Genomic DNA, 12,776 nt, shown 5'->3' on the forward strand with positions numbered 1-12,776 from the left:
TACAAAGTATTCTCTCAGGCCACAATAGAATGAAACTAAAAATCAATAACAGAAATATGGTTGAGAAGTCCCCAGATATTTGGAGAATAAGTAGCACATATCCAAACAACATATAGATCCAAAAAAATCTCAAGAGAAATTTTAAAATATTTTAAACTAGGCAAAGATTAAAATATAACTTATTGAAATTTGTGGGATCCAGTGATATTAGTGCTTAGAAGAACAATTTATAGCAATAAATTAGACAAGAAGAAAGATCTAAAATCAATAATCTAAGCTTCCATTTTAGGAAACCAGGAAAAAAGCAAATTTAATCCAAAATAAACAGAAAGAAAGAAATAATAAAAATCAGAACACAAATTAATGAATTAAAAATAGGAAGAAATCAATAGAGAAAATCTATAAAACCAAAAGGTGGTTCTTTGAAAAGATCAATAAAATTGATAAATCTCTAGCCTAGCTAACCAAAAACAGCAACAACAGAGAAAGAGAAAAGGCTCTTAGATTACTAATTAGTATTACAAATTATTAATATCAGAAATGAAAGAGGGATCACCACTATCACTACTGATCTCATGGATATTAAAAGGAAAATAAAGAAATATTACAAACAAGTCTATGTCTACAAATTTGATTAGATGAAATAGATCTGTTCCTTGAAAGAAACAATTTAAGAAAACTCATAAGAGAATAAACAGATAATCTGAATAGGCCTTTATCTGTTAAAGAAATTAGATGAATAATCAATAACTTTTCAAAAAAGAAAGCACCATGCCAGCTAGGTTCATTGGTGAGTTCTAACAAATGTTTAAGAAAGAAATCATACAAATTCTCTACATGTCTTCCAGAATACAGAAGCAGAGAAAACACTTCCTAACTCATTCTGTGAGGCCAGCATTACCCTAATACCTAAACCAGATAATGACATTACCAGAAAGAAAAACTGCATGCCAGTATTCCTCTTGAGCATAGACGCAAAAACCCTCAATAAAATTTCAGCAAATTGAATCATAGGCTGGGCACCAAATAATTCCAACACTTTAAGAGGCCAAAGTAGGAGGATTGCTTGAGTCCAGGAGTTCGAGACCAGCCTGGGCAATCCTGTGAGACCCAGTCTCTACAAAAAATTTAAAAAAATATATTAGCCAGGTGTGAGGGCACACGACTGTAGCCCTAGCCACTCAGGAGGCTAAGGCAGAAGGATTATTTAAGCCCAGGACTTTGAGGCTGCAGTGAGCCAAGACTGTGCCACTGCACTCCAGCCTGGGCAGCAGAGCAAGACCCTATCACTAAGGAAAAAAAAAAAAAAGAAAAAAAAAAAGGAATCATACACCATGACCAATGCAATTACTTTCTCAGCTTGATAAAGCAATATCTACAAAAAATATTACAGTTTAATGGAAAGAAACTAGATGCTTTCCTCTTAACATCAGGAAGAAAAAGTCCCCCCTCACCACTCCTGTCCAACATTGGACTGGAAGTCATAGTTAATGCAGTAAGACAAGAAAAGGAAATGAAAGGTATAGAGATTTGGAAGGAAGAAATAAAATTATCTTTGTTCAATGGATTGTCAATGTAGAAAATCCCAATGAATTGACAAGGAAACCTCCTGAAGTAACAAATGACTATAGTATGGTTGAAGAATATAAGGTTATTATAGGAAAGTCAATTTTTTAATACATTAGCAATGAACAATTGGAATTTGAAATTAAAAATATAACACCATTTACATTAGCACCAAAATAGAATAAAATATTTAGGTATAAATCTAAGAGAATATGTGCAAGATCTATATGAGGAAAACTATAAAACTTAGATGAAAGAAATAAAAGAAGATCTAAATAAATGAAGAACTACTTCATGTTCATGAATAGAAAGATCACTATTGTTCTTTCTGACTTGATCTATGGATTCGACACAATCCAAATGAAAATCCCAGCAAGTTATTTTGTGGATATTGACAAACTAATTCTAAAATTTATATGAAAGGACAAAAGACCAGCATAGCGAACATAACACTGAAGAAGAAGAACAACAAAGTCAGAGACTGACACTACCCAACTCCAAAATTTACTATAAAGCTCCAGTAATCAAAACAGTACGGCATTAGCAAAATAATAGGTAACTAGACCAATGGAACAGAAGAGGGAGTCCTGGTAGGCCCCTATCAATATAGTCAACTGATCTTTGACAAAGGAGTAAATGCAATTCAATGTAGGGAGGTTAGTCTTTTCAACAACTGTGCTGGCATAATTGTGCATCAACAAGCAAAATAAATAAATAAGAGGATCTAAACACAGACCTTACACCTTTCACAAAAATGAACTCAAAATGGATCACAGACCTAAGTGTAAAATACAAAACTATAAAATTTCCAGATGATAATATGGGAGAAAATCTAGATGACCTTGGGTTTGGCTATAAAATTTTAGACACAATACCAAGAGGAAGAGCCATGAAGGAAAAAAATTGTTAAGTTGAACTTCATTAAAATTAAAAACTTCTCCTGAAAAGACATTGTTAAGAAAATGAGATAAGCCACAGACTGGGAGAAAAGTATTTGCAAAATATATATCTGATAAAGAACTTGTCTCCAAAATATATAAAGAATTCTTAAAACTCAACAATAAAAAGTAACTCAATTGAAACATGGGCAAAAGATCTGAACAGACACCTCACCAAAGAAGTTATACAGATGGCAAATAAGCATGTGAAAAGATACTCAACATCAAATGTCTTTAGGGAATTGCAAAGTAAAACAATGAGGTGGCACTATATACCTATCAAAATGGCTAAATCCAAAAAACTGAGTATACTAAGTGTTGACAAGGATGTGGGGCAAAAGGAACTCTCATTCATTACTTGTAGGAATGCAAAATGGTACTACTACTTTGAAAGGCAGTTTGGCATCCCTCAGCATCCACAGGAGATTGGTTCCAGGTAACCCCACCAATACCAAATTCTGCGGATGCTCAAGTTCCTTATATAAAATGATGTAGTATTTGCATATAACCTATGCACATCCTGCTGTATACTTCAAATTATCTCTAGATTACTTATAATACCTAAAACAATGTAAATGTTATATAACTGTTACACTGTATTTTTTATTTGTATTTTTAAAATTGTTATATTATTTTTTATTTTCCTTAAAAATACTATCAATCCATGGTTGATTTAAATCTGCACATGTGGGATGCATGGATATGGAAGACTCACTGCATATATATATATATAGCGAGAGATAAATAGATATAGATAGATATAGATACAGAGATAGATATAGGTATTAATAGATATGGATATGTGGAAGGGGATTTATTAGGGGAATTGGCTCAGGGCTGAGAAGTCCCACATACAACAGACCATCTTTAAAGTGGAGACCCTAGGAAGTCAGTGGTGTGGCTCAGTCCAAGTCTAATGGCCCCAGAACCAGGGATGCTAATGGTGCAGCTCTCAGTCCCAGGCCTAAGGCCTAAGAAGCTGGGGCGGGGGATTGGGGGTGAGGGGAGGACCTGGTGTAAGTCCTGGAGTCTAAAGACCAGAGAACCTGGAGTTCTGATGCCCAAGGACAGGAGAAGAAGAGTGTCCCAGCTCCAGAAGAGAGTGGCAGAACGGGAGGAGTGGAGAGGTGGGGGGAAAGAGAGAGAGAGAAAGAGAGAGAGAGTCATCTTGGCCCTTTTTGTTGTTGTTCTATTTGGGCGCCCAGCTGATTGGACGGTGCCCACTCACATTGAGAGTGAATCTTCCCCATCCAGTTCACCAACTCACACACCAATTTCCTATGGAAATGCTCTCACAGACACACCCAGAACTAATGCTTTACCAATTCTCTAGGTATCCCTTACTCCAGTCAAGTAGACACCTGAAATTAACCATTGCACTGTACGATCCAATCATCACATCCTTGGGTATTTGCCCAGTCGTGTTACAAACTTATGTCCACACAAACCCGTGCACGAATGTTTAAAGTAGCTTTAATCATAACTGCCAAAAACTGGAAGCAACCAAGCTGTATCTCAGTAAGTGAATAGATGAACAAACTGTGGCATATCCGTTCAATGGACTATTATTCAGAGATAAAAAGAAATGAGCTGGCAAGCCATAAAAAAACATGGAGAAACCTTAAATGCACATTGTTAAGTGAAAAGAGCCAGTCTGAAAAGGCTAGATACTCTATGATTCCAACAATATGACTTTCTGAAAAAGGCTAAACTATAGAGAGTAAAAAGATCAGGGGGCTCACAGGGGGAGAGCTGAACAGGGGGAGCACAGGGAAGTTTTAGGGCAGTGAAACTATTCTGTATGACACTATAATGGTGGCTACATGACATTATGCATTTGTCAAATCCCACAGAACTGTACAACACAAAGAGTGAATCCTAATGCAAACTACAGACTTGAGTCAATCATAATATACCAAGGTTTTTCCATTAATTATAACAGCACAACCATGCAAGATGGTGTTATAAGGAAACTGTGTGCATGGGGATGGGGGACTACATGGGAATTCTGTACTATCTGCTCAATTTTTTCTATAACGATATGTTCTAAAAATATTAAGCCTATTAATTTTTTTAAAAAGGCTTTTACAGCACCTGGCCTGTGTTAGGTGCTTGATAAATGTAGCTGGTGTTGGTGTCAATCGCTGGCAGTCACGTTAGGAGAGAACCTGCTGGAGAAGATACAGTCAGGAGACCTGAGTCTCGGCCTGAGCACTGCAGGGGCCATTGGAGGTGGCCTCTAACCCGTCCCATCCTTATTATCACAGCTCTAAATCTGGGATAAGAGAAATTCCTCCCCTCAGGGCAGTTGGGAGCACTGAGTGCTGTGTTTTGCAACAGTATAGTGTGTACAAACATTTTACTGACTGCTCCAGGCCGTGGGAGGAACAGATGAGAGGGGTGAGGGCGGGGAAGCCCTCACAGCCCGAGAGCTCCCTGGACACACTGTTGTTGTTAACACCAGGCTTGGCCAAGACCAGGGGCCAGACTGTCCTACTAAACACAGCTCTGCCCAATTCTCGGGCCTGAGAGCATTTGAGGACCGGGACGGGACTTACATCTTCATGTGCCTGTGACCGTTGTCACTGCACAAGGCGGACCAGGACTGAGACTCAGGGCTGGCTCTGTTCTGCCCCTGCCTGCCTGTGGAGCTGTTTCTAGCCCTCTGAGCCTTGGTTTCCTCCTCTGTATACAGGGTGGTGGTAGAGCTCACTGGGAGTGTGTGCATTGTGTGGACAGGTGACTTTGGAAACGGTTTGTAGTCTGTAACACACACACACACACACACACCAGGAAGGATAGTGGTGGTTAGACACAGAAAAAGCTACTGTTTGGGCCAGGTGCATACTTTATCACTAAATTCTGACAGTGCCCCAAGGTAGATGTCATTGTCCTGTTTCAAAGGACACTGAGGCTCCCAGAGGTGCAGTGCCCCCTCTCAGGGCTTCCCAATGGCAGGTAGCAGCGTATTGAAACCCAGCCTGTCTAACTCAGCTGCCAGCTTTCTGCACAACACTGGATCCTGCGGCTGCTGTTTCTGCAAGATCTGGGGATGGTGAGCAACAAGTGCAGGGAGAGGGGAGGCCTACATTGAAAAGAATTCAGCTTTCCCCACTTTGTTTCTTGGGGGTGGGGCCAGACGATGGGCATCTCCACCCTCAAGGTGACTGAGGATGAGGAAGGGCAGGCACTCGCCCGACAAAAGGGCAGCGGGTGTGACCGCAGCTCGCCTGGTGGCACTACCGGTGCAGAAGTGGCTTTAGCAGGCCTCGGAGATCAGGGTCTGGGTGAGGGAGGCGGGGGTTGAGCTGGCATCTCTGCTGGCTCACTTGCTTTTATTAAAAATGATTCTGATGCCAACTATTTTGTAAGTGTGTAGGGCACACATCCAGAGAAGCCCATCTGACTGCGAGATAATTTCAAGGCTGAAGAACATCATTCGTGCCAGACACCTCGCAAGAGGCGCTGCGTGAAACTGGCCTACTTATCCACAGCTTCCTGTATTTCAGGGGGAGGGGGCAAGCCATGTTTATGTATAAGGGAGACTGCGCTCAACATTCCAAATAAAAATACTCTTCAATATTTCTGTTCATCGTTAACCAAATACATTTCAGCCTGGGCTTACTCCAGCCGATGTGAGCAGAGGCGTCAGATGACTTGCAGTCGGTGACTGAGAGATTTCACTGAGAGATGGTCATGAGGCTCAGACACCCATGGGATTGGTGGGTTGCCGCGGCTGAGCCCTGGCCCATGGGACACGTGTTCGCAAGGTACCTGCTGGATGCCAGGCTCAATGCTTGGCCTCATGCAGGCGGGAACAGCTCTGTTTCCTGGATGTTGGCCTCATGTCAGGGGCAGACGTCCAGGTTCTCTCACAGTACTTGATGTGTGCTGTGGTCAAGGGCAGCGCTGGGTGCTGTGGAGCAGGTGAGATGGTGCTGGGCCCAGCCTGAGCACTGCAGGAGGCTCTGTGAGGAAGGGGGTCTGGGTGGTGGTGAGCAAGGAGAGTGGGTTCCTGCAGAGGTGGGGGCCTGAGGGGGCCGGCCATTCTGGCTGGAGTGAGTGTGAGGCTAGTGATGAGTGAGGATGTAGAGTGGACAGGGGTCCATCTCTCAAGGCCCTGAAATGTGCCAATGTTCTCCCCTGGGGTTGGAATTGTGAGACCAGTGACTGTAAGTGATGGGAGCGGGCAGGGCTCCCGCTTCCCACAGCCATGGCTGAGGCGACCAGCACCACATTTCCTCTGCCTTCCCCAGCCTCACTGTCCCCATTGTCGCCAGGGTGGGATGAGAAGGGCCTGGCACTCTGCTGGCCACAAAGGAAGAGGCTGTTGTGGCCACATCCCGACTCTCTCATCTGGCTGTGAGGCAGGCCCTTCTTCCCATCTCTGTCCCCAACACCTGCAGAGCAGCTGGCAGGGGTGCCCCGGAAGCACTTCCCGAGAAAGTAGTGCAGTAGGAGCAATGGGATCACACTAGGGGCAGCCCTGCTTCCTGAGCATTTTCCACAGGCAGCCATGGCCCTGAGCGTTTTCTGTGTTTTGTTTCATTTCATCCATCCCAATGTTTCCAGGAGGCAGGCACCATTATTATCTCCACTTTACACAGGATGAACTTGAAGCTTGGAGGAAGTTACCTAACTTGCCTGAGGTTAGCTAGCAAGTGACCAAGCACAGATTGAAAGCCCAGTTTGTCTGATTCTGGAGCCTGTGGCTTTGGGTATACAGCAAGTCAAACCAAGGCAGCCCCCAGAGGCGGGCATGTAGCTCACCAAGCAGTGGAAGAAATATTTCTTATTTTGGTCAAAGAGCACTCAGCATATGTCAGATATTAAACAATGCCATTCTTAGATTTCCCTTTCCAAGCAAGGGGTGTGTGGTGTTTGAGCTCTCATGGGAACGGGAGGTAGGGAAGACACCATAGTCAGTTTTTTCTTCCTTTGCTCTCATGTTCCCTTCAGTTACTGAGAGGGACCCTTAGCTTATATCTTAAAATAGCAAAAACATCTGGCTTTGAAGTAAACAAAGTTCAGAAGCCTCCAGATGTTGGTCTTTTGTTAGATGGACAGGACACTTGTTTGCCTGGCTCAAATGTTACCTTTGCAAGTAAAATGTTTGTCTCTCACAGCTGACACCAGTGATTTTGCCTTTAATTGCTGAATCTTGATGCTGTCCTCGTCCCTTACCACGGAGATGTGAAATTCCACTCTGGAAAGAGTTGAGGGCGAAGTCTCCGTGATAAGAGGGAGCTCCTGAGTGCAATTTACATGAAATAAATGCGTCTTCCCTGACAAATTTGTTTCTTTATTTGATTCTGGGCAATGAGAGGGCTAGTTGAGGGCTACGACATCCCAGTTTTGCTGATAACATCCTCATTTAGAGTTCTGTGTCTTGCTGGAAATTCTAGAAGTGAAAATTAAAATCCTTATCTTTTTCTTTTTTAATGACAATTACATTGGCATCCTGGAGAGCGTAAGCTACATGTTACTAAATTCCATCAAGCTCTTGAAGAGTCATTGACATCTGACAAAGGTGAAGGTGAGCCCATTTCGGGAATGATGAACCCAGGGTGCAGCTGGGGGGTTCCTTAGGTGAGGAGAGCCACATATTAGATGTAGGTCACTGTCAAATCCTAGCTTTTGTTTTGCGTGGTGAGTTTGCAGATACTTATTCCATTACTAAAAATAGCTAATTTTAAAAGCTAACTAAATAAAAGTAGGCTACATGTGTATCATGATGGAAGGGTCTCATGAACCAAGGGTGATGGTTAATCTAATTCTATGCACCTCAGATCTAATAAAACACAAAACAAACAATCAAAAGCAAACTTATTTAAACTGATTATCTGAGGTTTCGATTTCATCATGTGCACGCTTTTTCTCACTAGTTTTGATTTTTTTCCTAATTATTTTAAGCACCATTTTTTCTTCTCCATTTCAATAGCAAGGTTCCCTTTTGCAGGTTGTTTTTGTTCATAAAGATCTCAAGCATCAGGGATCTGGTTAACCCCTTCGGTGTGTACCAAAGTCTTATAATGGCAGAAGGAAGGTCTGGCTGGCTTCAGGAGAGGGGAAGATGCTTTAGCACTTTGACACAGCAGGCACTGGGTATGGGTGATGATCCAGTCCAACTGGGCATTCAGAGGAGGGGAGGGCAACTCTGGCAAAAAGACCACCTCTACTCTGAGCCACGGTTCTCACACTCGGGACTCCCTGCTTTGAGGATGCAGGGCATCTTTTATTTTTGCACTCGTCTGCTCATCAAACACTCACTGGGCACTTGGCGAGATGCTTTGCATGTTCTAGGCCATGTGCTAAGCCCTCGAGGATGCAGAATGCACAGTGGGTGGCTTTTCTGGGTCACAGCATGCTACATGCCTTGTATGCATTCTCTCTTAACCCTCACAGCAACCCTCCTCTGTTGCTTCCCCCCATGATAGCTCTGGTCGTATACTGTATGACAACAGCAATTGTCAACTGTATGTCATATTCATTTGTGACTGAGAGACACTGGGTATAATGGAAAGGGCAGTAGACTCTGAAGTTAGACTGATTTTTATTCAAATACTAGGGTCCCCACTGTAACATTTTTCTCAGACGCAGGATCTCTGTCACCCAGGCTGGAGTGCAGTGGCACAATTGTAGCTCACTGCAGCCTTGAACTCTTGGGTGCAAGCAATCCTCCTGCCTCAGCTTCCCAAGTAGCTGGGACTATAGGCAAGTGCCATCATGCCTGGTGAATTTTTAAGTTTTTTATAGAGATGGGATCTTGCTATGTTGCCCAGGTTGGTCTTGAACTCCTAGCCTCAAGTAGTCCTCCCATCTCAGCCTCCCAAAGTGCTGGGATTACAGGCATGAGCCACTGCTACTGGCCCCCACTGTAATACTTGACGTGTCTGTGTAATTTCACCTCTTTCAGGCTCAGGTTTTTCATCCGTTGAATGGGAATAACAATGCTAATCTCACAGGATGGTGCTAGAAGTAAATGAGGTAATTCATAGCAAGCATTTTTTATTTCTGTCCCATATAAATGTTCAGTAAATGGTCTCTTTTTTTCCTTAAGAGGCTAGGATCTGTACATAATTTATCTTTATATCCCTGCAGGGCACAATGCCTGGTAGCATGTTCAGTAGCTGTTAGTTGAGTGGATTAATGAATGAATGAGTACATGTTCCCTGAGCAAGAGAACCCAGGCTCTATCATTCTTCACAGGCTTCTTTCTTTTCAGCCCCCAGCAGCTGTGGGATGGGGAAAGCCATCTCCCTCAGCACGGCACCCACACCTCCAGCCAGTACCTAACTGGATCTGAGGGCCTCAAACCCCTCGGCTCCACACCATGGAGGGAAGAAAAGAAGACCCTCTGGTCTTTCTGCTGACACTTGGCAAAGGAAGAACAACCACTCAACCACAGACTTCTCCTTTTGCTACTCAGTAGCTTCCTGAATGGTCCTAAGAAGGTGGCTGTCTCCAGATGCCCCTCTCCTTGAGAATCAGGGGCTTGGACCAGCCTTGAGAAGGAGGCAAGAACTGGGCCCTGGCTGGCACCAGCAGTGGCTACTGAGACCATGGGCACAGAAGGCTTCCCATGCATGGCTTTCATGCCCAGGCCCACTTTCTAGACCCCCAGGCCCTGTTATTTCCTTCCAGGAGTGATGAAAACTCAGAGGATGGAGGAAAGGAAGACAGGAGGTTGGAGAGGCACCCTCTCTGCTCCAGCTCTGTCCTCCCAGCAGGCCCTGTGAGTTGACTTTTATTCCTCCTGCTGCTGCCGTCCCCTCTGACTTCTGCCTCACGAGCCCCAGTTCTCTGTATCACTTAAGTGAACAAGCACTGCGTGTGTAGCCCTGGATGGGGGGAGAGCACCCTGGGCGAGGAGGTAGGAGGCCTGAGTGCAAATCTTGCCTTCCTTTGCTACTCCCTGGCTGTGGGAGTTTAGACAAGTCACTTTTGCTCTTGGAACCTTAGGGTGCTCATCTGTAAAAGGGGATGCTGTTGCCCAACTTGAAGTCCTGGCAAGAATGTGCAGTGATATATGCACAAATGAAGTAATCTCAAAACTGCTGTTACTACTGGTGATGACCACTCCACCTAGCCAGGGGCTGAGAGGTCTGGCGAAAGGCCTGGGAGATCCCAACCCTGAATTTGCTTATCAGTATGTGCTAAAAATCAGAATTTTTCTCATTTCCATAGCTTGGTCAGCAGAATACAGAGACCCTGGCAGACCCCAGAAAACCTCACCGGAGCTTGAATTGTGGACAGCCCCTGTGGATTCCGCTTACCGGGAGCAATTTAAGAGGCAAACAAAACATGAAAAACTACTCAGAATTAACAATGGGCCAGATGGTAATGCTAGTTTGCGGCAACAAAACATGATAAATAGCTTCCTGCTGCTACTCCTGATCAATTTCAATATTTAATAATTCCACTGCCACCCCCACCCCCTCATCTGGCCCCCTCCGTGGGATCCTGGATGACTCCCCACATTCAGCTCACAGAGCAAACGCTTCTTTGCTTTCTGAAGGTGTCAGCAGAAAGTGCCGCCGCTCGATTGTCACATGAGCACTCTCAGTCCTCGGAATGATAATTAATCTGCCTACTTCTCCCGAAGACGCTCCATCTCACGCCTCTCCTGGTTGCCAGGGAGGGCTGGAAGGGAGCTGGCAACTGCAGAGATGCGACAGAGGCACTCACCTTGTTGATTCAATGACTGCTGCTATTTCCTGGGTTTTGCTTTTGACTTAAAGAAAAGAGAGCTGTAGGGAGCTTGGTGGTCATCTCACTCTAGGACAGTTAGTAGGAGAAGGCAACCTGAAAGAGGCCTGGGTGGATTGGTGTTTGAACCTTATCCACTAGCCATGCCTCTCTGGGCCTCAGTTTCCTCCTCTGCACAATGGAGATAATCATATCCACCTCTAGGAGAATTCTAGCCGGTGCTGCACATGTAAAGTGCCTGTGGAGTGCTTGGCATATAAGAATTGGCCGAGAACTGGCAGCCGGGAGCATCATTACTAAACACGAAGCCAAGCGGCAAATGATGCCTGAGCACCGGTGCCCTGCAGGAAGGACGGGCTGCGCCTCTGTGGTTGGGAAGTTTCTGGCACACATGGGTATAGGGCAGGATTGCCTAGGGGTGCAGCAGCTGCCAGGCAGATGGCCCCCAGGATTCTTCCCAAGGGGTGTCCAGTAATAAGATAAACTGGCTTGCACCATCAGCAAGGACTCCAAAGACCTCAGAGCAACCCTGGAGAGCAGGGATTTTTGGTGCCATTTTACAGATGAGGAACTGGAGATGAGGAGTTGGAATGACTTTTCAAGCTGACACGGGCAGGAAATGGCATAATCAAATCTAATCTGGATCTCCCAACCTGACTTCAGGTCCTCTCCACAGACTCACAGGAGCAAGCTGCCCCACTCCTCATGACCCGGTGCCTCCCTTCTGTGCATCCCTTTTGGAGGGAGGCAGCCAGAAGAGGGGGTGGCATGGGTGCCAGGGTGCTATGGGCTCACAGGTCCTGTGTGATCTCTGTCACCTGAGCTGCAGTTTACTTGTCTGTGAAATGAGACTCATAACGCCTACTGCACTGGTTCACCGGGGCATTTAATGAGGAAATATGCATGAAAGGACCTTGAAGTTTTGTGATGAGCTGTAGAAATATCAGTTATGGTATTATAATTTTTTAGAAAAACACCCTCTGGACTGGGCGCAGTGGCTCACACCTGTAATCTCAGCACTTTGGGAGGCCAAGGCAGGCAGATCACTTGAGCTCAGGAGTTCGAGACCAGCCTGGCCAACATGGTAAAACCCCATCTCTACTACAAAAAATACAAAATTAGCCGGGTGTGGTGACTCGCACCTGTAATCCCAGATACTTGGGAGGCTGAGGCAGGATGATAATTGCTTGAACCTGGGAGGCAGAGGCTGCAGTGAGTTGAGATCATGCCACTCCAGCCTGGGCAACAGAGTGAGACTTCGTCTCAAAAACAAACAAACAAACAAACAAACAAAAAAACCCAAAAAACAAAAGAGAGAGAGAGAAAGAGAGAAACACCCTCTGTGAGGAAAAAGATAGGAAACTCATCCACCTGAAGGTGGGTTCTTCTCACAGAACCCTTCACCACAGAACCTAGAGGATCAAGATCAAAATGTCTTGTGTGGCATTCAAGGCTTTGACAGCTCCCCTAACCCCATCTCTACCCCTTCTCACATCCCTTTTTGCTCTAGCCCATCTGGGCTACTTGGTATGATCTAAGCTCAACAGCCTCTCCTGTGTCCAT

The 12,776-nt window shown here is 44.7% G+C and overlaps 1 protein-coding gene across 1 annotated transcript in view; it reads right to left on the reverse strand.

Moving 5' to 3' along the window:
* Positions 1-12,776, reverse strand: part of TTLL11 (tubulin tyrosine ligase like 11) — a 285,983-nt gene that overhangs the window by 28,848 nt on the left and 244,359 nt on the right. The window lies entirely within an intron of this gene.

This window comes from Rhinopithecus roxellana, chromosome 16 (genome assembly GCF_007565055.1).
Source record: "Rhinopithecus roxellana isolate Shanxi Qingling chromosome 16, ASM756505v1, whole genome shotgun sequence".
Classification (NCBI taxonomy): domain Eukaryota; kingdom Metazoa; phylum Chordata; class Mammalia; order Primates; family Cercopithecidae; genus Rhinopithecus; species Rhinopithecus roxellana.